Consider the following 27815-nt stretch of genomic DNA (forward strand, 5'->3'; position numbering starts at 1 on the left):
CTCTTGACAATTGACATTCATCTTTTTGGCCCAGATTAGTTAAAGACAGGATTGGGAAAATTGTATTCTGTATAGCAAAAGAATATTCAATTAAATCTAAATTTCAATTGACCACTTTCTTGGACTTAAGCATGGAGGTGTCCATCTTTGAAACCTACCAAATCATTTTTGAAACATGCAATGTAACACAATTTATTCAGAGAATGACTTTCAAAACTTTATTGTCAAAATTAACTTGAAAAGTATCAACTTTGTAATGATCAACAAATGTGTTAATTGCAGACCATACTCTGGCCCCGCATATCTCATCCAGACAAACTACGGCTTGACATGCACAGGAGGCAGAGAGGACTCTGTGAACTTTCTCTGAGACTGAATGGCTCTTCAACAACAATATATTTCCTGAACCAGCCAAGGACTTGGAGACAGTGCTTCTAGAAGTTGGAGAACCTTGATTTTTCATAAAGTTAAAGGGATTAAGAACTCCTGAAGCTTTGATTTATTTCAATATAAATGTTGAGGCACCTGTCTGTTTCCAAGTCATCAGATCTTTTTTCTTTGGGATCTTAAAGTTTGGAACCAGCAATGGAAGGACGATATCCTGATTCTCATAAAAGGTTGACACCACTTCAGGGTGAAACATCTCCTGTCCTATTTGAAGGACAAGTAGGGGGTTTTCACTTGAAGTTCACCCACTTCTCTGGCTAGCAGAAAACTCATCACAAGTGAAATGTCATACCTAGAAATGGACCCCATGGTTTTAAAATGCACTTCCATCAATGCTTGAAGAATCACAGGAAGATCGTGTGGTGATTTTGATGATCCAAACTTATGATCTAATCTGAGTATTTGGATGAATCACTACTTTACTTAATCTGCAGACTAATGGTTCCACTGGCCAATTAATGTCCATTAATGCTGACAAAGCAAAACTTTCACCTTCAATGCGTCAACATTTTTCTAGACTGTCCTGCAGCCAGAGATCCCACACTGTTTCACACGACTGGGCAGGTATGGAATATCCCAGAGATGCACACCAAGCAAAGAAGTGTTGACAGATTCAATAGTAATCTGATGATGTTGTAGCTGCCATCATGGTGCCAAAGAAGTATAATGAATAGAACCTTGTGTTCTATGATCTTCCCAAGTAATTTTCAAATTGATGGAATCAGTGTAAAATGTAACTGAAGTTGAAAGCCTTATTCAAGGAATCTACTACCCCCCAAAGCCTTGAGCAATAATTCTCCATCTTCTTGTAGCCATACGATCTACACAAATAAGGCGCATTTCAGTGCCGTATCCCACAACTTTACTTGGTCTGCTTCCAAAGGGTGCATTCTGTTGTGCATTCTACTTAAGTTTGTTGTGGAATGAAAATGCAAGAGAATGACTCAGGGCTTCAAGTAACTGTATTACTTCTTCTTGCTCACCACGTAGTAGTTCCAAGCTTTTCTTAATTGGAGGCCAGACAACCTGGAAAGGTGCTTCAGCTGGACCTGCTGGAAGAACGTTGGGTTGGGAATTATCTGGATGGGTCTAATGTCAGAATGTGACCAAATATCTTTATTATTTACAAATGTCCTCATCTGTGTTACCCCGTCTGTCTGCCCCTCCCCTTTAGAATGTAAGCTCTCACGAACAGGGCCCTCAACTCTCATGTGCTTATCCTTCTCTTACTTAAATCATCTTTGACGGTACCAAGTCCCGCAGTTTTCTGCCACCCTGATGCTTATGTCAGTGTCGTCTGCTGATGTAGCCATGTTTATTTACATATAATCATGCTGAACTAATTAATGGTGCAGGGTCTGTCAGTCGGTCACTTAATTTTAAGGTGTCTGCAGAATTTATCCCTAAACTAGTATAACTAGGACGCTGTGTGCCCCCGGTGTTACAAAACACAGTCTCCCCAGATACCCACTCATTTCAGTTAGCTAAAACTTGTAACCAGCTGAGTAAGGAATTGTAAGGACAGTTTCAGCTGTTATTAAATGTGAGTCAGAAACCGGATTTAGTCAAATTAAGTGATTTACCTGAAACGCATCCAGAGATTCCCAGTCATCCTCATATCTCACCAAGTTCCTTTATTTTTCACTGTATTACATGCAAAGAAGAAACTGCTACGTCCTGTGGGATTATATCCTATGCAATAGATAATCTTTTGCTTATAAATCATTTAAATCCAGACAAATAAAACCATCCACCGTTTCACAGGGTGATAATATTCTGCTCATATTCTTGTTACCTGCTTTTCGATTTTTCCAACCTGGTCAAATTAATCTAATTGTGAATAAAACACCAGTGATATTGGGTAACTCTTTAGTGTATTGCATCAGGAAAACAAATGGGAAAATCGGCGCACACGCTCAGTTTGGCCATGTATAAAATATATATAATAAGCAAGTGTAGTTATTATTATGCAGACATGCTGTAATACATGTGTATTTAATTTGTGACTAAACAACAATCCCTAATTTGTGCTTACATATTGAGACTGTGTTCAAAATATGATTCACAATTATTAAACAAACTTTAAATATATATATTCATAATACAATTTCAGACATAAATTGATTTATTGTAAATTTAATTTTAATCAGTTTGGGAATGATAAAATACTGTATTTAAATGGATGAAAAACTTACTTTTATAATAAAGTCAGTCTGTCTATCTATCTATCTATCTATCTATCTATCTATCTATCTATCTATCTATCTATCTATATATACATTTTACATTAATGAGTATGTTGAGAAAATCAGTGGTGAGAATCCCCCAAATAAATACATATTGATTGCAAAATCTAATAAAATAAAATGTGAAAAAAATTGCAAAATGTGTACTTTTTCTAGTCCCTGTACAATTGGGGGCCCATTTATCATTGAATATTTGCATTTATCATTGAATATTTGCACTGCAAATGTTTAGTATACCCTGAATGTATCACAGAGGGACCGCCACAAATATATCATATATCTGCTGCGATCCCTCCATTCCCACCAGCAGCCGCAACCCCCATAGGTTACCATGGGGGACGTGATGCTTCCAGATTTACCAATTTCCCGGAATGTGAAGCTTCTTGTTGCTTCTTCTCCTCAATCAGAACAAGACACATGGCAGCCTGCCCAGGACCTGGTAATTATATAAACTGATGGCATCAGTCACTTCCTCCATAGAAATATTCCCCTCTACCTTCAAACTGTACGCATCTTGATTCTTATTATAATAATAATAATAATAATAATAATAATAATTTTATTTATATAGCGCTCTTTCTCCAACAGGACTCAAGGCGCTTTACAGACATCAAAACAATGCACATGATACAGAGGATTTGAGTAATACAACAATAGATAAGCCACACAGACATAAAAGTAAACCTTAAGCACACAGAAAGCAGAATGCAGGATTGGTGTAGGCATTTTGGGTAATAACTTCCAAGGGTTGTGTATTCCACCCTCACAGGTACCAAGTGCAGCAGCCATCTTGGGCGCTCAGCGTAGGATTACCCAGGGTGGAATAGTCTACCCCTAGAAGAGATGACACAAAATGGGGGTGATTTCGGAGTCCTACAGTTTAGAGTAGGGTTCCAACAAAACCACAAGGTCCATGTATTTTTCATCCCATCCACAAGTGTACCATATGGGGCAGCCATGTTGGGCGCACTTTGAAGGTTACACTGTGGGAGGTGAGCCATACAAGGGCCAAGTTCATATATGGTATATAATAATAATAATAATAATAATAATAATATTAATAATAATAAAACCTCTCTTCTTCTCCAACTGCTTGGGCACTTGGTTGTAGTAGACCACAGGTTCTCAAACTCGGTCCTCAGGACCCCACACAGTGCATGTTTTGCAGGTCTCCTCACAGAATCGCAAGTGAAATAATTAGCTCCACCTGTAGACCTTTTAAAATGTGTTAGTGAGTAATTAATACACCTGTGCACCTGCTGGGTGACCTGCAAAACATGCACTGTGTGGGGTCCTGAGGATCGAGTTTGAGAACCTATGTAGTAGACTAATGAGAATTCTCCCATACAGTTACCTGATTACTGATCAATCCAATAGACATTTAGCTTATTTCTTCTTCGAATTACTTCCTCTACTTCTGATATATTTTGTCTCTAACTATATATATATATATATATACCGTATATACTCGAGTATAAGCCGACTTTTTCAGCACTTTTTTTTGTGCTGAAAAAGCCACCTCGGCTTATACTCGAGTCAGTGACAGGCAGAGGCAGAGCAGTGTGAAGGAGGGACACGGAGCGCACAGCGCGCGGCTCTCCTGTGTCCCTCCTGCATCTCCGGCGGCAGCAGCGGCGGTTCTATTACAGGAAGTACCCGTTCGTGACCTCTGATCACGAACCGGCACTTCCTTTAATAGACCTGCCGCGGCCGCCGAAGATGCAGGAGGGACACAGGAGAGGCGCGTGCTGTGCGCTTCGTGTCCCTCCAGAAGACAGCGCGGGATCGACGGAGGGGTAAGTAACAACACTGTGGGGCATACCTGGCACTTGGGGAGGGAACGTATCTGGCATCATGAGGGGGCGTATCTGGCAGCACTGTGGGGGCATATCTGGCAGCACTGTGGGGGCATATCTGGCAGCACTGTGGGGGCATAACTGGCAGCACTGTGGGGGCATATCTGGCAGCACTGTGGGGGCATATCTGGCAGCACTGTGGGGGCATAACTGGCAGCACTGTGGGGGCATAACTGGCAGCACTGTGGGGGCATATCTGGCAGCACTGTGGGGGCATATCTGGCAGCACTGTGGGGGCATAACTGGCAGCACTGTGGGGGCATATCTGGCAGCACTGTGGGGGCATATCTGGCAGCACTGTGGGGGCATATCTGGCAGCACTGTGGGGGCATATCTGGCAGCACTGTGGGGGCATATCTGGCAGCACTGTGGGGGCATAACTGGCAGCACTGTGGGGGCATAACTGGCAGCACTGTGGGGGCATATCTGGCAGCACTGTGGGGGCATATCTGGCAGCACTGTGGGGGCATATCTGGCAGCACTGTGGGGGCATATCTGGCAGCACTGTGGGGGCATATCTGGCAGCACTGTGGGGGCATATCTGGCACTATGAGGGCATATCTGGCACTGAGGGCTGTGTACGGCTAGAGCTGCATTTCCCACCCTAGGCTTATACTCGAGTCAATAAGTTTTCCCAGGTTTTTGTGGTAGAATTAGGTGCCTCGGCTTATATTCGGGTCGACTTATACTCGAGTATATACGGTATATATATATATATATATATATAGTACTTATTATATGCTAATAAGAAGAAATGAAATGGTTAATCCACTCAATCTAAAAATGTTAGCTTTGTATAGATAGATTTTATTCATGTATTTATTTCACCTAAGTTACCTGCTGTGCTGCCGTCTCCCATTGGAACAGGATAATTCTCTCTCCAACTGAGATACCGATATTCCTGTCATTTCACTCTCTCTGAATAGGGGTCCTGTATATTCCGAGAACAAAGACAATTATATAACAATGTAATTGATATTGTAATACAGGTCGAGACTCCCACATTCAAAAATGCTTGGGACCAGAAGTACTTAGGATATTGATTTTTCCGTATTTTAGAATATGTACATACCATAATGAGATATCTTGTGCAAGGGACCCAAGTCTAAACACAGAATTCATTTATGTTTCATATACACCTTATACACAGAGCCTAAAGGTCATTTTATACAATACTTTTAATAATTTTGTGCATTAAACAAAGTTTGTGTACATTGGGCCTAATTCAGACCTGATCGCAGCAGCAAAATTTTTCTCTAATGGGCAAAGCCATGTGCACTACAGGGGAGGGAGGGGGGGGGGGGGCAGATATAACATGTGCAGAGAGAGTTAGATTTGGGTGGTTTGTGTTCAAACTAAAATATAAATTGCTGTGTCAAAATAAAGCAGTCAGTATTTACCCTGCACAGAAACAATATATCCCACCCAAATCTAAATCTCTCTGCACGTTATATTTGCCCCACCTGCAGTGCACATGGTTTTGCCCATTGAATCAGCAGAAAGCAAAGGTGTAACTTTCTCAGTCACGCCCCACTCCCCCCCCCTCCCAACAAAAAAATATTTTATTTCCCCCCCCCCCCCGAATATTCTGTATTTTAGAATTTAGGATATACCTGTAGTGTATATAAAGAATAAAATAAAGTTGAACAGACTGTCACATATATTTCAGCTCACCAGGCTTTTATTTAATTAATTAAAGTGAGTGACTACACATGTCTACAGAAATGTGTCAGAACACAGCAGCATGTAGCAAGCAACTTCTGACTCATTATCTGGTTAACCAGCGCTTTTGTGAGATTTAAGGCTATGTAAGACAATAGTTTCTCTTCCACAGCATATCAAAATATTTTTGTTCGGCTTTAGTTCCACTTCAAATCCATCCACAAAATTTCCTCTACGCTTTTCCATTATGACTAATACAGACTGAGGGTGGGATTTATTAACATACATCGAGGCCCCTCGCCGCCCATCACAGCGATGTTGATCGCATATGTACGGATGCCCCCCGCGATACCTGTAAGGTCTCCGTCACCTCCGTGGGCTCTTCCCCTCCTCAGCTGCCGGGAACAAGGCAGCAGGCTGTCCCCGGCGCCTCCTTCTCCCCACTGCACCCGGAAGGACCTCCGGCTGCGTTGTTAGGGGAAGGAGGAGATTACGTTCCGGGTCCAGGCTGCCTGGAGTAAGGTATGCCGGAGGGAAGGGGGGTCGGCGTCTGCGGCGGGTTGTGGCGGCAGGCGATAAGAAGCCCATAGGCTTCTATAGGGTATCACCATCCAGAGATGGCGATACCCTGGGCTGTAAAAAAAACGGCAGTGGGGTCTTAGTACATTTGAAAATGCAGTAAAACCCCCGAAAACGGGGATTTTACCGCATTTTTCCCTTAGTACATCCCGCCCTGAGCGTGAAAGACTCAACTCTGTCCGGATCTGGCTAATTTTACATGATTATAAACTAAGGCCGTGGTACAGTAAAATATGACATATACCTGTATATTGTCTACAACAAATACAAGGAATTAGCATTTTTCTAGCTATTTTGTCATTAAAATAAGTTGAATAGAACCTTACGTTTCTGTTTATACTAGATGAAGATGTGGTCAGTCCACTTGTGCTTCTCTTTTCCTAGGGGAAATAAAAGTTTTCTTGAATTCTGTATTATTTGAGCATAAGAATGTAAGCTCCCACGAGCAGGGCCCTCTTCCCTCATGTGCTTTTCTGCCTATTACTTAAACCATCTTCGACGACACCAAATCCCGCTGTTTTCTACCACCGATACTTATGTCAGTGTTGTCTGCTGATGTAGCTATGTTTATTTACCCTGTACTTGTCCTATATTGTCTTCAACTGTAATGGTACATACACACTTGCCAAGAAAATGAGCGACCTCGCTCATTTTCACCCTTCCTGAGCGACGTCGCTCGTTTTCTCGGCAAGTGTGTATGCCGCCACCGACCAGCGATGCGCGACCCTGTGGGCCGTTAACGACCCTCGCTGTCAGCCGTGCAGGCAGCTTAATCTGGACTGTCGTCCAAGAGCTGCTTGCACGGGCCGACCACTGCGTGACATCACTGAGCGATATGAACGTCATATTGCTCAGTGTGTATGCCCGACCGCCCGGCCCGGAAGGGGGAAACACTAGGCGACGTCGCTCATAGAGTACGACATCGCTCATAGAGTACGTTGTCTGGTGTGTACCCACCATAAATCACTGTTTTCTTGTTTTGCTTATTTGTTTTTGTACTCTGTAATTGGGCGCTATGGATCCCTTGTGGCGCCACATAAATAAAGGATAATAATAATAATAATAATAATAAGACTCCCCAATTTGACTCCTTTCACCAGTGACAAAAGGTTTCTGCTTCCAAACATTCCACTTATTCTTCTGTTGCAGTTTCCTGGAATAAACAAACCCATTCATGAGACTGATGGTGCTAAACAACAACAAATTACTTAATGCTACAATAGGAAAGTTAGAGGGACGTTTGTTGTAAGCAAAGCACTTGCATCGGGTGACCAGGGTGATGTAAAGGGTCTTGGGCATAAACAACTGCACATTAGTATTTCCTAAGGGTTAAATAAAAATACCACAAATAAAAATAATACGAGCAAAATCCAAAAACATTTTTGCAGTAGATTGTTAAAGCTTGGCGTTTGGGCACTTTGAACTCCTCGCTGATACTTCTATAGCCATGACGTATGTTGATTTTGATAATTGTCTTTACATTAGATTATATATCCCTCCACTGTATCATTACAGCTCTTATTATCACTTATTTGAGCAGTGCCAACATATGAATACCAGATTATTTATTGAGACACATCAGTCACTGCCCAGGTGGAAAATACTGTATATTCTAATTTCCCTACCACCAGCCTCCAAAAACATTCACTGGGGTCCTAGAGCAGCAGCTGGCTACACCAATTACAAGCAGTATAACTGTCAGAATCTAATGCATTAATAGTTTCTCAGTTGGTAGAAAGCAAAGGGCTGTGCAACGATGATTATGGGGGTCCACCTTAAAGAACAGTGCAAACTATGAGGCATGTCACTGATTAAGGTCACCTGGCCTATGCGAGGGAATCCGGTCAGGATCTCGGCAATAGGGATTCTGGCAGTCGGAATACAGACGCCGGAATCCCGACACCGCTCTGTCCCGATACCATCCCTATGCGAGATGGTTAACAAGATAACTGTGATATCATCTGAGAAAGGCACTTCTCACTTACATCAACCTGGGCTGGCCAATGGTCTGAGTAATCCACTTACAGTCTCCTAGGTAATAGAAATACTCTGTGGGGAATGAAGGATGCCGTTGATTTTGATTTTAGTAATGGTCGGTTTACAAAACCAAAACGTCCAAAATAGCAGAATTGAACCTTAGCAAATGTACCCCCTATAGACAAGGTAAGAAGAACCGTATCTCTTGTAGGGTGCTGCATGTACAACCTCACAAAGCAGTAAAATGTTATCTGGTGTAAATATTATTATTTATAACCTTTAATTATATAGTTCTAAACTTTTATGCAGCTTTCCATATAATGTTTAATCATTTAGTCCCCGAATCGTTGGAACGTACAATCTAAATTCTCTGCTATGCACATACTACAGCCAGATCCGTCCAAAGCCACTTACCCTACTAGTGTCATTAATACGTGAGACATGACTCTGGATATTAGGAAATTAGCAGCTATATTACGTGTGTACACAAAACGCATGAAGGAAAAATAAGGTTTGCAGGGACTATGGGGTACATTTACTAAGCTGTGATAAGAGCGGTGAAGTGAGCCAGTGGAGAAGTTGCCCATGGCAACCAATCAGCACTGAAGTAACATCTATAATTTGCATACTATAAAATGATACAGAGCTGCTGATTGGTTGATTGGGAAATTTCTCCACTGGCTCACTTCTCCGCTCTTATCACTGCTTAGTAAATGTTCCCCTATATCTTTAAAAATACCTTTACAGATGGGACTTATCTGAAATTCCATGGCAGGACGTTCTTCTGTAGGACAGGCCATCATAGATACAATAAAAGCCTGGGGCTTATCATGATGCTGAATAGAAATATCGTGTAAGATTCTGTTCACTAATACTGTTTTCTGATTGTGAGAAAATTCTCCCTTCTTTTTAATTTTGCCATGGCTTCCTGGTAATGTTAGGAGCTGGAGTGTTAATCTTGATTAAGTAAGATGTATATCATCAACAGCATAGAACCCCTGAGGTGCTTCTTGCAATCTTTTCAGGGAAGGAAGCAGGCAGGGATACCTGGAATAGTTCTGGTCTGAGTAGGAAGTATGGGGAAATACTCTGCAGATTCCAGTTCCGTGTTGCACAGGATCATCTCACACAACACAGATCTTAAGTCCCATTTCTCCAAAACTGGTCCCTGTCCATCCCTCTCTGTAACTGTACAGTCTGCCAGGAAAAGCTGCAGCCACATATTGTATGATGTAACTGTTAGGTTAGTATAGAACACTATGAGATCTTTCCCACAGTAGACTCTTCCAGCCTTGGGTCAGTTGATCTTTCCTAAGGGTATATAATGGGCTGTCCATCTTCTCATGCTGGTCCTGAGCTTCTGCTTACATACTGTAAGTGTTCCAGATCCTGGCTAGCGCTGCACTACACAGATAAGAGCGTTATACCCCTTTTCCACTGCAGTATTAACCCGACTTATCGCCAAGTCTAACTAGGTTGCGGCTCAGTGGAAAAGGTTACCAAAAAATACCCTAGGTCCACTTACTCGGGAATCTGGCCCGGGTAGCTACCAGCGCTGAAGCCGGGAAGGGCTCGGGTAAGGGTGCAGTGTAAACGGGTGACCAGTTCATCTGACCCCGGTCTATTAAAACCTTATGGAGAGCCGGCTCACCAGCACTCGGAGATGATGTCATCTCCAAGCGCTGGTACAGAGAGATATCCAAGCGCCGGCAGAGAGAAGACCCCCCAATAACCCAGGTGCAGCATGTGGTGTGAACAGGGTTTCAAGCCGCTGTGACACGAATTGAAACCCGTGTTCAGTTACCCGGCTCGGACGTGGGTTTTGGGTGGAAAAGGGGTGTTACAGTTAGACAAGGAGTCAAAAAAGCGAGAAAACCAGAAGTAAAGTCTCCCGAATAACATGTCCTGTTCTTTCACATGTGTAATGTTGTACATTCATTATATTCCCATAGGAAACAGCATGAGCAATTCCCTATGTATCAGTTTACAAGAGTAGTTTATTGAAGAACAAGACCAGCTTTAAAAGAAAATATTCATTAAGGGCCTAAACATAAGGATTGGAGTGTCAGCACACGGCCTCCTGCTTCATCTCTTACCATAAAAATACCATTTACAGCACATATTCTCAGCATTATGAGAGGCTCTGACTAAGTGCAGTGCATTAAGCACAGTGGTAATCTGCGTGTGAGGAAATCCTGCTGTGTGACTGGGCACTGTAACCTGTAGGACGAGGTGTCTCTGTCACGCAGCCGTCGCTGAGACATATCTGGGGCCAGTCAGTCTCCTTTAGGCCTCAGACAAGATCTCAGTCATATCACTGCCCACTCGGACCTCTCCTTCCCTGTCCCCACTTCCATCCAGCATCTGACAAGTTGTGTTCCTGCTGACTGATTCCCACTGAAATGCTCAAAATACGACAATACCCCATCCAAAATTTTGAGTTGACATTTTCAGCACAAATCACAGAAAATGGTAAAGACCCCATGGGACCCTCAGCAACAGACTGGTCTGAGCCTCCCTTATTATAAACATTTGTCACCCTACCCAAAAATACATAACAATTTATTAGATTATTTTGGGCCCCTCCGTGGACACTGGGCCCCAGACAACAGCCTAGTTTACCGGAATCATGATCTGGCTATGACCAGCCCTTATCCCAAATATAAGACTTCACTGTCTAGGCTGGAATAGGGATGGCCATCAACCATCGATGATGCTAAATATTTATTTATTTTCTCTTCAGAGTGTCAGGGACACAGAGCATAGCTCCGCCCCCTGACACACAAAGCCACACCCCCAGGCTCTGATTGGCTTGCTACTTACTTAATACTAAAGTAGGTGTAACCATCGATGGGTGAAACCATCAATGGTTCCCTTACAAATGGTTTCCCACCATCGAGGTTATCCATCAATGGTACCATAGATGGTAACCATTGATGGATAACCAACCAATGGCCCTCCCTAGGCTGGAAGCTTTTTCCAGTATCCAACAGGACCTCTCTCCAAGTTCACTGTATTGGATGAGAACCCAAGCAATAGGTCAGGGATGGTCTTGGGCCAGTTACAATCAGGGAACCGTGTAATTCAAGTGTGCCTATTCTTCTGCTACAGTGTGATGCCATTCTGCTTATTTATATCCAATGTACCAAGATTGTCTTTTGTGTCATTGTGCATGTTTTGGGTTTATGAGAGGGATGCTAATTTCTGTAATGGCCAAACCACCAGCACAATATACAATGATCATATTTAGAGCGTGACAGCAAGGTGACATCGGCAGCAGAATATACTCCTATCACAATCAGTGCTGTGCTGGTGATTCAATTGGCTGAAAATAGCAATGGTTATTCCCCTGTGCGCATGTGTAATACCCTGTTGTTTTCGCATGGAAACCTTATAAGTTAATGACAATTGTAATGTATTTAAAATTTATTTTTTATAAATTTGTTTAAGGGTGATGTTGTCCTCACAGGGAGCAGGGGACTTGCAAGGTCATTTTATAGCCCTCGTGGGGGGTGAATGGGATGAGTGGAGCAGTTGGCGGCCCCAGGGTTGAACGGGCTCGCGACTGCTACATGCTATTCATTGGTCTCTGAAGGAGAGCTCTGGTCTCCGTTATAGCACAGAAAAGCCGGCGCGTGGACAGAGAAAGAAACGGCGGGACTGATCCGGGCACTGAGCTCGGAGCTGATTTAAGGGAGGCGGAGAAAGATCGTGAAGAGAGACTGAGGTAACTGCGGAGAGTGGAGGAGCTGACACAGACCAGTCTGAGGCACTGAGGTTATAAAGGGACCGAAAGGAAATGAAAGGAGCCCCCGATCGCTGAGCGGAGCGGAGAAGGATTTCCAGACTTACCCGACACTGGCTCCGGTGACTGAGTGCGGCATTGAGAGGTTCCGGATCGCTGTGACTCGGCAGAAGAAGACAGTCCGTGAGGTGAGAGTGGCATCAGGAAAGGAGGTCAGATAGAAATAGACTCAGCCCCAGATACACCTTCTGGGTGGCGGCATTAATCTATCAACCAACCAACCCGATCAGAGCAGCAGGGAGGCCGGACAGTAGAGAGAGAGGAAGTGGCTACTGGCACTCCAAATAAGGTTAGGGGTGGCTCCTAAAAATCTGTCATAGGAGACGGCTTCAGGATGAAGGGGAATTAGGAAGAATACCCCAATAGGAAACTGTTATAAAGAGTCTTCCTAGCACAAAGGGCTTTAGACTGAAGATAATATGCTCCAGTGCTATAGGTCAGGTCCCTATAGAGGAGCAATCTAAAGCAACATTTAAGTTATAGCTATACTACTATTGACTGTTAGTACTGGACGCTACCTTCCTGTCACAAATGGCATTCAGTCATCCAAAATTAATATGTTACATATACACAGTGAAATACTTACCAGTGTCTCAGGGTCAGCACAGAGAATAGTTAACCAAACGCAGAAATCTCTCCGGTCAGATTTTCCTATTATCTACTTCCAGAAACTTCTCTCATCAGTGGTGATCAACTAAAATAAAATTAAAAGTTTATTTTACATTTCTTTGCGAGTTTCATCCTAGAAAGGAGTCAGAGTGTTAAATGGAGTCAGGTCAAAATACCGCTACTAAGAGAAAGTTACAAGCGAACAAATCTGGATTACGTTTCAGTTGACATGCTTGTCTGATTTATTTGGTAGCACTCAGTCATATCTAATTAGCGAGGGAGAAATTATATAACTTACCACAGAGAGAGAGATTGGGACAGAGGATTACAAAACTCGGATTGGGATTAGTATAAGCAGAAAGAAGAAAGTGTTGCTAATTGCTTCTCGTTCTTTAAAAGCATCAGCATTAGAGACTTCATGTGCACCAACGTTATGGCCATTAGGTACTATATAGCATAGGTAATTTAATAGACCGGTCTATGGGGTGATAGAGATTCAAGACTACAGTATATACATTTGGAACCACTGTAAGGTTTTGTTGGTTACGTTATTACTGGTATTTACGTTGCTTACCATAATTGCATCTATTTGAGTTATTCAATGTTTGATAAATGTGTTGTCCTTAATTAAAATATTCTTCCTGTAGAGGATGGAGTTCTGCGGAGATCAACTGTTGCTGTAAAATAAAAAACTAAATTTTACTTCCTTTAAGCAAATGACATTGTGATGAAAATTCTGAACTATTTAATTGTAATATATCTAAGTTTTGTGATAAGCATTTCTGCAAGATATAATTACATACTATTGTCACAAAATAAACCGAGAAATGTTTTAAATCCATATTTTTATTGCTGTATATCTATGAACATCATTTACCTCAAGACCACAGAGAGAGAGCAGACGTAAGAAGCACCAAGGTGAGAGTAGTAGCACCTAATCACCAAATACATTTCTTTAGGAATATACACTGTAATCAGGCCGAGTATAACAAATTTTGGCGTCCGCGAACAGGATAGAATGTCGCAATCACCGGAACATCAGACTCCTGCATCAACATCCACCCGGAGGAGATTGCCCGCGTCACCTGGTCAATCTCCGGCAGGTCAGAACCAAGGGATAGCATCACCTATTACGATGCCATATTATTTTGGCGCTTCATGGCTTCCTACTTACTCTGGAGACATGCGTACCCCAGGAACCAGTCAGCTTAAGGAATTTAGGAATAAGATGCGTTCCATGTTCAGGTTGTACCAGCTGAGCGAGGTTCAGAAAGTAGAGATAGTATTGGGACAGTTAAAAGGTTCTGCGCTACGTGAGTCAGAGGCATGGACGGAAGAAGAAAAAGAGACCGCGGAAGGCATCTTGGAAAAATTGGGGTGCATCTTCGCCCTAAAAACCATTTCCAATTTAAAAAGTCACCTATATGCTAGAAAACAAAGAGGTGGTGAAACACTAAGGGACTTTGCGTTGGGATTGCAGGAAGCCATGAGGGCAGTTCAAGCCTTGGACCCACGCGAAGTACAGCAGGCGGATGAGACATTAATTAACCTCTTCATTGAAGGGACTCAAGGGGAAACCATTCAGGCTCAAATGAGAATGGTGCGTCGTCAACAGCCAAATTGCTCTTTTTCTAAGTTCAAAGAAGAAATTCTCCAAATTCTTGGACTAAATTCCTGTGAAGATCCTGAGTATGAAGTGTCAGTGGAGGCTGACGAAGGGGTAAAGGAAATAAGATCTCACGACAAAACTGAGGTTGCATTGCCTAAGGCAGTCACTCAACAGGCACAAGCTCCCTCTAGTCAGGATCCAATTGGGACCCTAAACTCTAAAATGACTGAACTTACCTTGCACCTAGCTAGGATGGATCAGAAACTCGAGGAGTTGAGTCAAGGCCAAAATGTCAGACGACGTCGGGAATGGCGGCAAGATAAGGGTGCCAGGAATCGTTCTCGATGGGATATACCAAGGGGAATGGGCAGATGTTCTACTGACCAATTTGATGATCATGGACAGCCTATATGCAGGAGTTGTAGGCAAAGTGGCCACATTGAAAGGAATTGCCCAAATGAAGCTTTAAACGAGGAGACACCGAGGCAGGGGACCGAACCTCGGGAGGAAATGTACCAATAGGTCCGACATCGAAGGAGTGGTGGCCAAGGTATGTCGGTGAGTGTCCTCGCCTGAACATTCAGATCAATGGTGTGAAGATGGCTGCTCTCCTGGATACAGGATCTCAAGTTTCAACCATTCGGCTTCATGACTTCCTCCACCATTGGGAGGAACATACAATAGTCACTCCACCAACTACATGGTTACATTTATTAGCCAGTAACGGACAACCTATCACCTACCGTGGCTACTGGGAGGCCGACATGAAAGTGGGTCGAGCAAACTTAACCAGACAAGGATGTCTAGTGACGACGGTTTCAAATGATTTTCTGCCCCCAGTCATTCTCGGGATGAATGTCCTCAGAAACTGTCCCGACGAGTTGGTTGAAGCTCTGCGCATGAAATGAAGACAACCGCTCCGCGAGAGCGGAGAACACTTCAACAAACTGTTCGGCTACTGGAGGGCCAGATGAGATTCGTAAATGACAGGGGAGAGGTTGGAAAGGCACGAATTGCCAATCGACGACCTGTAATGTTAATGCCCAACTCGGAACATGTAGTTTGGTGCAAAGCTCGGATTAGCCCTGGCGGACAAGGCTATGATGCTCTCCTAGAATCTTGTGATCCAGACGGTCAGCAGCCATTTGTAGTAGCCAGGACATTGGCGAGAGTAGAACAAGGCAGAGTACCTGTTCGCATCATGAATCCCCAAAACTACCCTATACGACTCTTTCGACATTGCATGGTAGCAAGGGTGTCTCAAGTCAATTTCCAAGATGTATTGGATGAAGGCATACCATCGGCGCATCAAGGAGCCACGACCAAAAGCTTCTCTGCCGCCGAAAGTGAGAATCCTTGGTGGGATGAAATCCAGATAGGTGACTTGAACACCCCCGAGGAGCAGAGAGAAGGGGTGCTACAACTGGTCCGAAAGAATTCGGTGGCTTTTAGTCAGAACCCCTCCGACTTTGGAATGGCTGAAGGGGTGTATAATAATATTCACACAGGAAGTAACTCTCCTATCAAAGAGAGACACCGACCCCTACCACCTGCCATGTATCAACCTGTGCGAAAAATGATTTCGGATATGAGGACCGCAGGTGTCATCAGTGAGAGTTACAGTCCATGGGCAGCCCCTTTAGTTATCGTCAAGAAGAAGGATGGAAGCCTCCGGTTTTGCGTGGATTATCGCAAACTGAATGCTGTAACTCATAAAGACGCCTATCCGTTGCCAAGAATAGAAGAATCATTGACGGCCTTGAAGACAGCGGCCTATTTTTCTACTCTAGACCTCACTAGCGGATATTGGCAAATCCCGATGGCACCGAAGGATCGGGAAAAAACTGCTTTCACCGCGCCAATGGGATTATTTGAATTTAATAGAATGCCCTTCGGACTTTGCAATGCGCCGACTACCTTTCAACGGGTGATGGAGCACTGTCTGGGGCATCATAACTTTGAAATGGTCCTGCTGTACTTGGATGACGTTATCATCTTTTCAAAGAGTTATGAAGAGCATCTCAAACATCTAGAGGAGGTGTTCAAGCAACTCATCAAATCAGGGTTGAAGCTTAAGCCGGCAAAATGTCATCTACTCAAACCGGAGGTCCAATATTTGGGACATATAGTCAGCGCTGAGGGTGTCAAGCCAGACCCAGGAAAGATATGCGTCGTACAAGAATGGCCTACCCCAAAGACAGTGAAGGATGTCAGGAGTTTTCTGGGATTTGTGGGTTATTACAGGCGGTTTGTACAAGGTTTTGCTAAACTGGCAGCTCCAATACAGGAATTACTGCGTGGCAAGGCTGGACGGGAAAGGAGGAGTTCCTCTGTAATTACCTGGGGTGAAGATCAGCAACGTGCCTTTGAACTGCTTAAGACAGCTATGGTCACTGCTCCTTTACTCGCCTATCCAGACTATGAAAAACCTTTCCAAGTTTATACAGATGCAAGTCATCGGGGGTTAGGAGCTGTCCTATCACAGATGCAGGATGGCCGTGAAAGGGTAATAGCATATGCTAGTAGAGGCCTTCGCAAAACAGAGCGTAACAACGAGAACTATAGTACGTTTAAGTTTGAGTTACTTGCTCTCGTGTGGGCCATCACCGAAAAATTCAAGAACTATCTGGCTGCTTCGCCCGTCATTATTATGACCGACAATAACCCGTTGGCTCACCTGTCCAATGCACGGTTGGGAGCACTCGAGCAACGTTGGGTATCTCGTTTGGCCAACTTTCAATACACAGTCGACTACCGAAGCGGAAAGATGAATGGGAATGCCGATGCCTTATCCCGTTTACCCATTGCCGACCTTCCTGAAGTGGAGAAAGACGACATGGAGGAGGTAGAGACTCCGGTGTTTTGTCCCGGGAATAAAGGATGGGTTGTAACGTCAGATCCAATCTCTGCTGATGACCCTACACAATCCAAAAGTCCTCATCTGGGTTTATCTGCAGAGGAATGGGAAAACATTCAACGAGAGAGCCCAGTTTTGAATGAACTGATGAGACTTATTCAGCAGAAGCGCTCCTTGAACAAAACACAGCGAGCTGAAGCCGATCCAGAATTAATTAAATTATTAAGACATCGAGATCGCATCCGGGTAAAGCAAGGGCTGATAATATGTAGCAGCCTAGATCCCAACACCCATCAAACTATTACTCAAGTAGTAGTTCCAAAACGTCAGGCTACTCGTCTGCTCGAGGCCTATCATGATAGGTCCGGACATTTTGGTACCCAGAAAACTGAGACAATATTGCGAAAAAGGTACTTCTGGATCGGAATGAGGGAAGATATCGAGGAATGGTGCCGTGACTGTGTACCTTGCAATATAAAAAGGCATCCAGACAACAGCCAAAAAGATCTTCTGCATTCTATTAAAAGTCGGCGGCCCTTGGAGATAGTCGCCTTAGATCATGTAAAACTGGAATCCAGCAATAATGGGTATCAGTATGCGTTAACAATGACTGATCATTACAGCAAGTTCCTTGTTGTCGTTCCAACCAAAGACTTAACAGCAAAAACCACGGCTGAGATCTTTTTAAAACATTTTGTAAGACCCTATGGGTACCCTGAGCGAATTCTGACCGATCAAGGCCCAGCCTTCGAATCACAGCTGTTCAATGAACTGTGTACTTTATACGGCTGTCTAAAAGTAAGAACCACAGCCTATCACCCACAGGGGAACGGGTTATGTGAAAGAGCAAATCGAACCATCATTGGAATGCTCCGAAGTCTATCCGCAGAAAAGCGCACCCAGTGGCCTACCATTCTCCCTGAACTTACCTATTTATATAATAATACCGAACATTGTTCCACTGGATTCACCCCCTACTACTTAATGTTCAGCAGGCAGGGCAAGCTGCCCCGAGATTTGGAATTGAACCCCGTTGTGATCGACCCAGTAGATCCTCGAGTTGATTGGGTACGGGAACATCAGCAGCGAATTGAAACAGCCAGACGAATTGTGGAACAAAGGATGGAGGCAGCTCACCAACGGCAGGAGAAAGCTTATAATGCCAAAGCTCGACCCCTTCCGTTACATGAAGGAGACAAGGTTTGGTTGAAAAAGAATCATCGCTCTAGCAAACTTGATGCTATGTGGGAAAACATTCCATACGTCGTGGTTAGTGTTCCAGTCGATAACATCTACACCTATAGAATTCGTTGTGGTCAAGAAGGACCAGTCAGAGTTGTATCCAGAGATCAACTAAAACCCTGCACAATGGAAGTCACGAGGATGAAAGAAGACATGGTTCTGACGGCCGAATCATCCACTCCAGGAAATATTCCACTACATGATCCCATAGAGCTCCTGTTGTTTATGGGCGGCACCGGTCCACAGAGCACAGTAAAAAGTATGACCCCAGAAACCATGGCTGAAGACTCGCTTGAAGATAATGACTTTTCTTGTGTCGAGGATGGTCATGTCAAAAATGGGGTACCAACCCCAGCAAATAGAAGGTCAAAACGAAGTACTAAAGGTATAATACCTCTAAGGTATCGTGATTAAGATACTTAGGGATATATTGTTAGTTACTGTACTTGTAAAGGTATTCATGAAGTAATCCGAGTACAAAATTATCGGATGCGTGAGGACACGCATAGTTCCAGAGGGGAAACATGTAATACCCTGTTGTTTTAGCATGGAAACCTTATAAGTTAATGACAATTGTAATGTATTTAAAATTTATTTTTTATAAATTTGTTTAAGGGTGATGTTGTCCTCACAGGGAGCAGGGGACTTGCAAGGTAATTTTATAGCCCTCGTGGGGGGTGAATGGGACGAGTGGAGCAGTTGGCGGCCCCAGGGTTGAACGGGCTCGCGACTGCTACATGCTCTTCATTGGTCTCTGAAGGAGAGCTCTGGTCTCCGTTATAGCACAGAAAAGCCGGCGCGTGGACAGAGAAAGAAACGGCGGGACTGATCCGGGCACTGAGCTCGGAGCTGATTTAAGGGAGGCGGAGAAAGATCGTGAAGAGAGACTGAGGTAACTGCGGAGAGTGGAGGAGCTGACACAGACCAGTCTGAGGCACTGAGGTTATAAAGGGACCGAAAGGAAAGGAAAGGAGCCCCCGATCGCTGAGCGGAGCGGAGAAGGATTTCCAGACTTACCCGACACTGGCTCCGGTGACTGAGTGCGGCATTGAGAGGTTCCGGATCGCGGTGACTCGGCAGAAGAAGACAGTCCGTGAGGTGAGAGTGGCATCAGGAAAGGAGGTCAGATAGAAATAGACTCAGCCCCAGATACACCTTCTGGGTGGCGGCATTAATCTATCAACCAACCCGATCAGAGCAGCAGGGAGGCCGGACAGTAGAGAGAGAGGAAGGGGCTACTGGCACTCCAAATAAGGTTAAGGGTGGCTCCTAAAAATCTGTCATAGGAGACGGCTTCAGGATGAAGGGGAATTAGGAAGAATACCCCAATAGGAAACTGTTATAAAGAGTCTCCCTAGCACAAAGGGCTTTAGACTGAAGATAATATGCTCCAGTGCTATAGGTCAGGTCCCTATAGAGGAGCAATCTAAAGCAACATTTAAGTTATAGCTATACTACTATTGACTGTTAGTACTGGACGCTACCTTCCTGTCATAAATGGCATTCAGTCAGCCAAAATTAATATGTTACATATACACAGTGAAATACTTACCAGTGTCTCAGGGTCAGCACAGAGAATAGTTAACCAAACGCAGAAATCTCTCCGGTCAGATTTTCCTATTATCTACTTCCAGAAACTCCTCTCATCAGTGGTGATCAACTAAAATAAAATTAAAAGTTTATTTTACATTTCTTTGCGAGTTTCATCCTAGAAAGGAGTCAGAGTGTTAAATGGAGTCAGGCAAAATACCGCTACTAAGAGAAAGTTACAAGCGAACAAATCTGGATTACGTTTCAGTTGACATGCTTGTCTGATTTATTTGGTAGCACTCAGTCATATCTAATTAGCGAGGGAGAAATTATATAATTTACCACAGAGAGAGAGATTGGGACAGAGGATTACAAAACTCGGATTGGGATTAGTATAAGCAGAAAGAAGAAAGTGTTGCTAATTGCTTCTCGTTCTTTAAAAGCATCAGCATTAGAGACTTCATGTGCACCAACGTTATGGCCATTAGGTACTATACAGCATAGGTAATTTAATAGACCGGTCTATGGGGTGATAGAGATTCAAGACTACAGTATATACATTTGGAACCACTGTAAGGTTTTGTTGGTTACGTTATTACTGGTATTTACGTTGCTTACCATAATTGCATCTATTTGAGTTATTCAATGTTTGATAAATGTGTTGTCCTTAATTAAAATATTCTTCCTGTAGAGGATGGAGTTCTGCGGAGATCAACTGTTGCTGTAAAATAAAAAACTAAATTTTACTTCCTTTAAGCAAATGACATTGTGATGAAAATTCTGAACTATTTAATTGTAATATATCTAAGTTTTGTGATAAGCATTTCTGCAAGGTATAATTACATACTATTGTCACAAAATAAACCGAGAAATGTTTTAAATCCATATTTTTATTGCTGTATATCTATGAACATCATTTACCTCAAGACCACAGAGAGAGAGCAGACGTAAGAAGCACCAAGGTGAGAGTAGTAGCACCTAATCACCAAATACATTTCTTTAGGAATATACACTGTAATCAGGCCGAGTATAACACATGTCCGGTTGTCAGTAAATTTGAGAAGAATTCTTTATTAACATGAAGGCGCACCCAACTACCAACATCACCCATCTGAAACGCCTGGATCCACTGAAACCTCTAAGTGGTTATTTGACTCAAATGTGTAAAAAGAGCAAACAGCAATGAAGCCACACAGCTTAGAAGGTAAGTATACACCAGAGACAGCTTTTAGGGACCACTAAGGGGCATTCTATAGCTCCTCAGTGATGAGCTTTGTTTGGGATCTTGTTCATCTTAAGTAACTGGAGTTGTGACTGGTTTTATTAGGCAGGAATGGCTTTCATGTGTCTCCCACAAAAATAATAAACAATTATATTCCTATAAGTGGAGAAGTGAGCAAGTGGAGAGGTTGCTCATGGCAACCAATCAGCTTTGAAGTAACATTTATCAAGTGCATTCTATAAAATTATAGGTAGCAGCTGACTGGTTGCCACGGGCAACGTCTCTACTGTCTCACTTCTCCACTCTTTTCAGTACTGCTTGCATCTTTGGAATGTAAGCTCTCACGAGCAGGGCCCTCTTCCCCATGTGGTTTTCCTTCTCTTACTTAAACTATCTTCTATTCCATACTCCCTTTGACGGCAGCAAATCCCTCGGTTTCCTGCCACCCTGGTATTTATTTCAGTGTCATCTGCTGATGCGGCAATGTTTATATACCCTTATAATCCCCCTCCCCCCACCCCCCCCACCCCTGTTACAGAAGCCTCTTCCTCCTAACATGGTTGGCTGCTGCAGAGGAGTGAGAGAGAGCATGGTCCGCTTCCACCTCCAGTCCCAACCCTCCCGCGAATCCGGTCTGCCTCACCAAAAGCCGGGGGGGGGGGGGGGGGGGGAATGGGGTGGTGCGTGGTGGTGGTGGTGGTGGTTTTGGTGTTGGGGGGGGGGCATGGGGTTGCAGTGTATAATTTAAGATGCAACACACTGATTTCAGCTGTGACTGCATTTGATGAAAAAATGAGGGAGCATTTCTAACTATTCATTAAATTCAGTGATGTCAAACTGTTTCTGAAACCAAAGTTATATGATGGTTTTCAATGAAATAATGTGTATTGTTAGTTGGGGATAGTGGTGGGTGGGTGAAAGGGTAGACCGGTGATTTCACGATGCATTCATAAATGATCATTCAAATCTTGGCTCTTTGAGTGAGGTTTATTTTACAGCCTGTTAGAACAGCTCCACGTCTTCAGATGCAGAGAACAGTCAGAGGAGGCTGGTGGTGGGGTGACTAAGGCTGAGCCCCAGGGTGATAGGGCCCCCTCACCTGCACTGACATGTGAACAACCGAAACTTCCAGCTCTTAGCTGGGAATGAACCTTCTCTCTCCAATGGTGAATGGCAGCTTTCCAGTTCTGCACATCAGCCGGTGATACACACTGCTGGCACGCATTATTTATTACTCTATATTCCCTGCATGCCGCGCTACTTCCAAGCAGCTTATTGCACACTGGAGACACTGCTCAGCTCACAATCACTAGGGAAGGGAATGACGCCCGCCGTAGTGCAGGTGTCCCAATTACTTTTCTGCAATTCCAGTATCCTGCACGTTGTGGGCGGAGAATCTACGGATACCACCTCTGCTTAGGCGTAATGTGAAGTACATCTGAAATCCCATTAACTTTTACAGAGCATTCACTGCATGTTACATCTGTTCATACAATAAATGCTGGGAGCACACCTGCAGATAAATTCTGCAGATCCGCTAAATGCTGTGACCTGGCAGAGCGATTATCGGATCAGAGTGCGTCTGTACACAGGAAGCCATTTTTAGCTCAATGTGTACTTTCTTCAGATGTTTTCAATGGGATCGGGAGGTTGGGAACGAGATCCCAAGCTCCCTATCTGGCCGTTGCCGGATTGTTTGAAACTATCAGCTAATGCTCCTGCATACACACTATCCAATTATCGGGCTGATCATACAATTATCAGCTGATCAGACCGATAACTGTATAGTGTGTATTTAGTTCCCACCAGTGCCGTTTCTTGCAGCAAGTGAGCCAAGCAATCACACGGGGAGCCTGCCGCAACACTTGTGGCTCCATTCTGCTCCCCCTCCTCCCTCTTTCATTCCACAAAACTCCACCCCCCTGAGTGGAGTACTAGGAAATAGGGAGGAGCAGCGGATATACACCCCCTTGGCAACGAGCATGACACCCAGCGCGTGAAGCCCTTGGCAATAAGCATGACACCCAGCGTATGAAACCCCTGGAAACGAGCATGACACCCAGCGCATGAAACCCCTGGCAATGAGCAGGTAATTTAAAAGTAATTAGAAGCTTCAGGGCATAATGTATCATGGGCATTGCGGTGTGTGGCAGAATATGGTGCAGGGGGCATAACATACCTCCCAACATGACCATCTCCAGGAGGGAGAGAATACTCTGCTCCTGGACTTCCCTCTTAATTTACAATTTCCATCACCTGTGCTGAACACCTTTCTTATCCATTAATCTGTTCAAAAAAGGTGCTGGCAATCATGCAGTAAGAGAAAAGTCCAGAAGCAGAGCATTGTGTCCCTCCTGGAGAGGGTCATGTTGGGAGGAATGGCATAATATGGTGCAAGGGGCATTACTGTGTGGAACTGTGGTGGCCGAGGTCTGTTGTTGCAGGGTCAAAAACTGGGGTGTAAGGTCGTCTTTTCCTGTGAGGCCACGCCTATTTTAGTGAGGAGTAATAAGATAATAAAGGGGCTAATTCAGACCTGATCACTGCTGTGCGTTTTCACATCAGGTCTGAACTGCGCATGCATATGCACCACAATGCGCAGGCGCAATGGGAAGCGCCGGGCAGCGATGGGATGGTGCGACAAATCCGATCACACCGGCGATCGCAAGAAGATTGACAGGAAGAGGGCGTTTGTGGGTAGCAACTGACCGTTTCTAGTGAGTGTCTGGAAAAACGCAGGAGGGACCTGGCGTTTTGTGGGAGGATTCGTGACGTCATCTCCGGCCCCGATCATCACAGCAGCTGAGTAAGTACTGGGCTGTGCAGCTTTCCTGCACATGTGATCGCACACCTGCACAGCGAATTCCCCCTCCCCCTGTAGGTGGCGACTACCTGATCGCAGGGATGCAAAAGACGCACCCTAGCGATCAGGTCTGAATTACCCCCACAGTGCAGAAATTACAGCTTAAGATATGTTTGATTATTATTTATTGCAATTATTATTTTTTTCTCAAAGAAACAAACAGACATAAAGTAGTGATACTGAAGACTTAGGTCCTGATATCTGCACAGCTGAGCGATGCGGCCAAATGCTATTAACAAATTATGTCACCCAATGGGGGTCTATGGGGCTTTAAAGAAATCAGAGCACCAGAACCCACTCGTGTGGCCCCAGCTCATATGCCTGATTTATTACAGACTAGTATATCATACACATACTTACCTACTTTTAACGTCTCCTCTCCGGGAGAAGCCCGGAGTGGAGACGCTGCAGAAGACTACAGGGGGCGGGGGCGGGCTGTGACATCATCAAGCCCCGCCCCCACATCAGGAAAGCGCAGCGTTTTGCGGGTCCGCGGGAAGGGGGCGGGGAAAAAATGACGCGATTTGCGTCATTTTAACCCCTTCCCCACTCCATGGACCCATGAACTCAGGAGAGTATCTCCCCATCCTGCCCGCATCACTAGGATGCGAGCAGGATGCGGGAGACTTACCTATTTTTCTGGGGGCGCGGGGGGCTACCCCAAAAAACGGGAGCCTCCCGCAGCTTCCGGGAGAGTAGACAAGTATGATCAAACATATTCCTTGTTTTTTAACTAACTTTAAATATAAGATGATTAAATACACCAGTCATTAGTCATCTTATTGTATAACTGACTTAAAGACTGAAATCTTTATGCAACACAATAATTAATGTTATTACACAGCGCCGAGATGCTGTGTGATGCTGGCAATTGGCACAGGAAACTGTGACAAACACATGGGTTAGGGTTAGGCTGCGGCGGGGGAGAGGGGGGAGGTTTAGCGGGGGAGGGATAGCATGCTTACCTGACCCCCCTGACAGGATTCTAAGCTTTGTGATGCTGCTGCATACCTCCCAACTGTCCCGATTTTCGCGGGACAGTCCCATTTTTTGGGAACTGTCCCACCCGCGGGCCGCAGTGTCCCGCGGTGGGGTGGGGGGGCAGTTGGGAGGCTCCTGTACTCGCTGCTCAGCGAGTGGTTTGAATAGACACAGTGCGCATGCGCACAGCGTCTATTCAGTGCAGACAATGGGAGAGGGGACATGCCAGCAGCTCACAGAGCGCTGGGCATGCCCCCTCAGTGACGAAAATGGGGGCGTGGCTCGTGAGCGTGGATCCTCAGCGAAGCCACGCCCTTTTCATAGCCCACACACCCTTTCAGGAGTGTGTCCCTCTTCATAGGAGGACAGAGTTGGGACTTTTGCCGCTGTCAGTATTCTGACCATCGGCATATCAGCCCCAACCCCCATGTTTTAATTACAAATAGCTCATTTACTAAAAGTCAAGTTTGAGTTCCTTTTAAAAATTGCTGAGTTCTAATTGAAGTTCTAAAAAGTATTCTATTCATCAAACCTCAAACCAAAATCCATTAAAAAAAAACTATTAAAATTGATCAATCATCGATAATTTTTTTTTGCCTAAAATAGATTAACCTAAAATTCTACAAAAGCATTTATATTGGTCAAAACATGCAAAATATTACCCACAAACCTTCATTCCTGGGCTAATTTGCATGTCCATTTTTTTTTATCATTGCCGTGCCTTTCAATGTCATGATTTGTGCAGGCGGAGTGCCCCACGTGCTTCCTTTCCATGTTTTTTCCATTATATTCAGGTTTCAGACCATTCTACATGATAAAAAAAATCAAATAGAACTATTTCTGATGGTTCTATTGAGAATGGTGATATTGGGCCAATGTTAGGTCGATTTTGAGTCAATTTTCAAATCGACTATTCGTTGCTATGGGTCAGGAATTGGACTGTTAAAGTATTGAAGGTTCTGTTGTAGTTCCATTTAAGTGTAAAGTTCTATTTCTGTCAATTTTTAGTTTATTTTAACTTTAGTAAATACCTGTCACACAAAAGCAACTGAAAATCAAAATTTACTTTTAGCAAATATACCCCACGGTGCGCACATCGGTGGTCATTCCGAGTTGTTCGCTCGTTGCCGATTTTCGCTATGCTGCGATTTGTTGCTAAATGCGCATGTGCATGGTACGCAAGTTATTTAACACAAAACTTAGTAGATTTGCTGATGTTCGTGCGGCGCTTTTCAGTCGCACTGCTGATCTGTGAATGATTGACAGGAAAGGGGTGTTTCTGGGTGGTAACTGAGCGTTTTCCGGGAGTGTCAGGGAAAAACGCAGGAGTGTCTGGAGAAACGGGGAGTGGCTGGGCGTGTTTGTGACGTCAAACCAAGAACTAAACGGACTGAGCTGATCGCAATCTAGGAGTAGGTCTGGAGCTACTCAGAAACTGCAAGAAAATATTTAGTAGCAATTCTGCTAATCTTTCATTCGCTATTCTGCTAAGCTAAGATACACTCCCAGAGGGCGGCAGCCTAGTGTGTGCAATGCTGCTGAAAGCAGCTAGCGAGTGAACAACTCAGAATGACCACCATCATACACCCTCCACCCACCCCTGGCCCAAAAGTTAGGTGTGGCCTTTCATAAAGGGGCGTGGTCTCACAGGAATTCCCTATTACATCACTGCAATGTCCTGCTCAGTGACAGGAGCCGGGCACTGAAGGATAATATCACTCTGCAGCACCCGGCTCCTATCACTATGAGATGGCCTTTTGGTGTCACCCCCTCCGAGGTTGACACCCGGATGCGGCCTGCACCCCCTGCACTCCCATAGTGACACCACTGATTGCACCTCTCCGGGGATGTGATAGTTTTATGTATCAACAGTTATTTATATAGAGCACATACAGTATGTTCTGCAGCTTTTTACAGAGAATATTTGGCCATTCACATTAGCCTCTGCCCCAGTGGAGCCTAACAGTAAGTATTTGGATTGCAGGAGGAAAACAGAGTGCCCAGAGTAAAACCCACACAAACACGGTGAGAACATACAAACTCCACACAGCTAGGGCCACTGACTCACACCCAAGACCTCGATGCTGTGAGGAAGTAATGCTAACCATTACACCAACCCGCTGCCTGTTAGTGCCTATGTAAATACCACCTGAGAATGAAAATGGAATATATTTACACACTACCTGCCAGGTAAGTTTGACGTATTTCCCATTACTTACACATTACACTGGGAGCAGCTGGGAACAAGTCTCCAGATTCTGGGTACAGGTATTAATCACAGCAGGAGATATAGTAGAATGCACAGTCATTCCACTAGTGATACAATGCAT

At 44.3% G+C, this 27815-nt stretch overlaps 1 long non-coding RNA gene across 3 annotated transcripts; it reads right to left on the reverse strand.

Annotated features, from left to right (window-relative positions):
• Nucleotides 1–191: 191 nt before the first annotated feature.
• Nucleotides 192–27815, reverse strand: LOC134956683 (uncharacterized). Of its 3 annotated transcripts, none has more exons than XR_010186087.1 (10): nucleotides 27705–27815; nucleotides 21038–21140; nucleotides 20442–20549; nucleotides 13756–13858; nucleotides 13159–13266; nucleotides 7117–7943; nucleotides 5387–5480; nucleotides 3053–3129; nucleotides 2031–2139; nucleotides 192–1499 (listed from the first exon to the last, which is right to left on the reverse strand). It is a non-coding gene; the product is annotated as an uncharacterized LOC134956683 (long non-coding RNA). The 3 variants fall into 3 exon arrangements; XR_010186088.1 differs by having other exon boundaries at nucleotides 3024–3129; XR_010186089.1 differs by lacking the exon at nucleotides 7117–7943.

The sequence above is a fragment of the Pseudophryne corroboree genome, chromosome 9, assembly GCF_028390025.1.
Source record: "Pseudophryne corroboree isolate aPseCor3 chromosome 9, aPseCor3.hap2, whole genome shotgun sequence".
Taxonomy (NCBI): Eukaryota; Metazoa; Chordata; class Amphibia; order Anura; family Myobatrachidae; genus Pseudophryne; species Pseudophryne corroboree.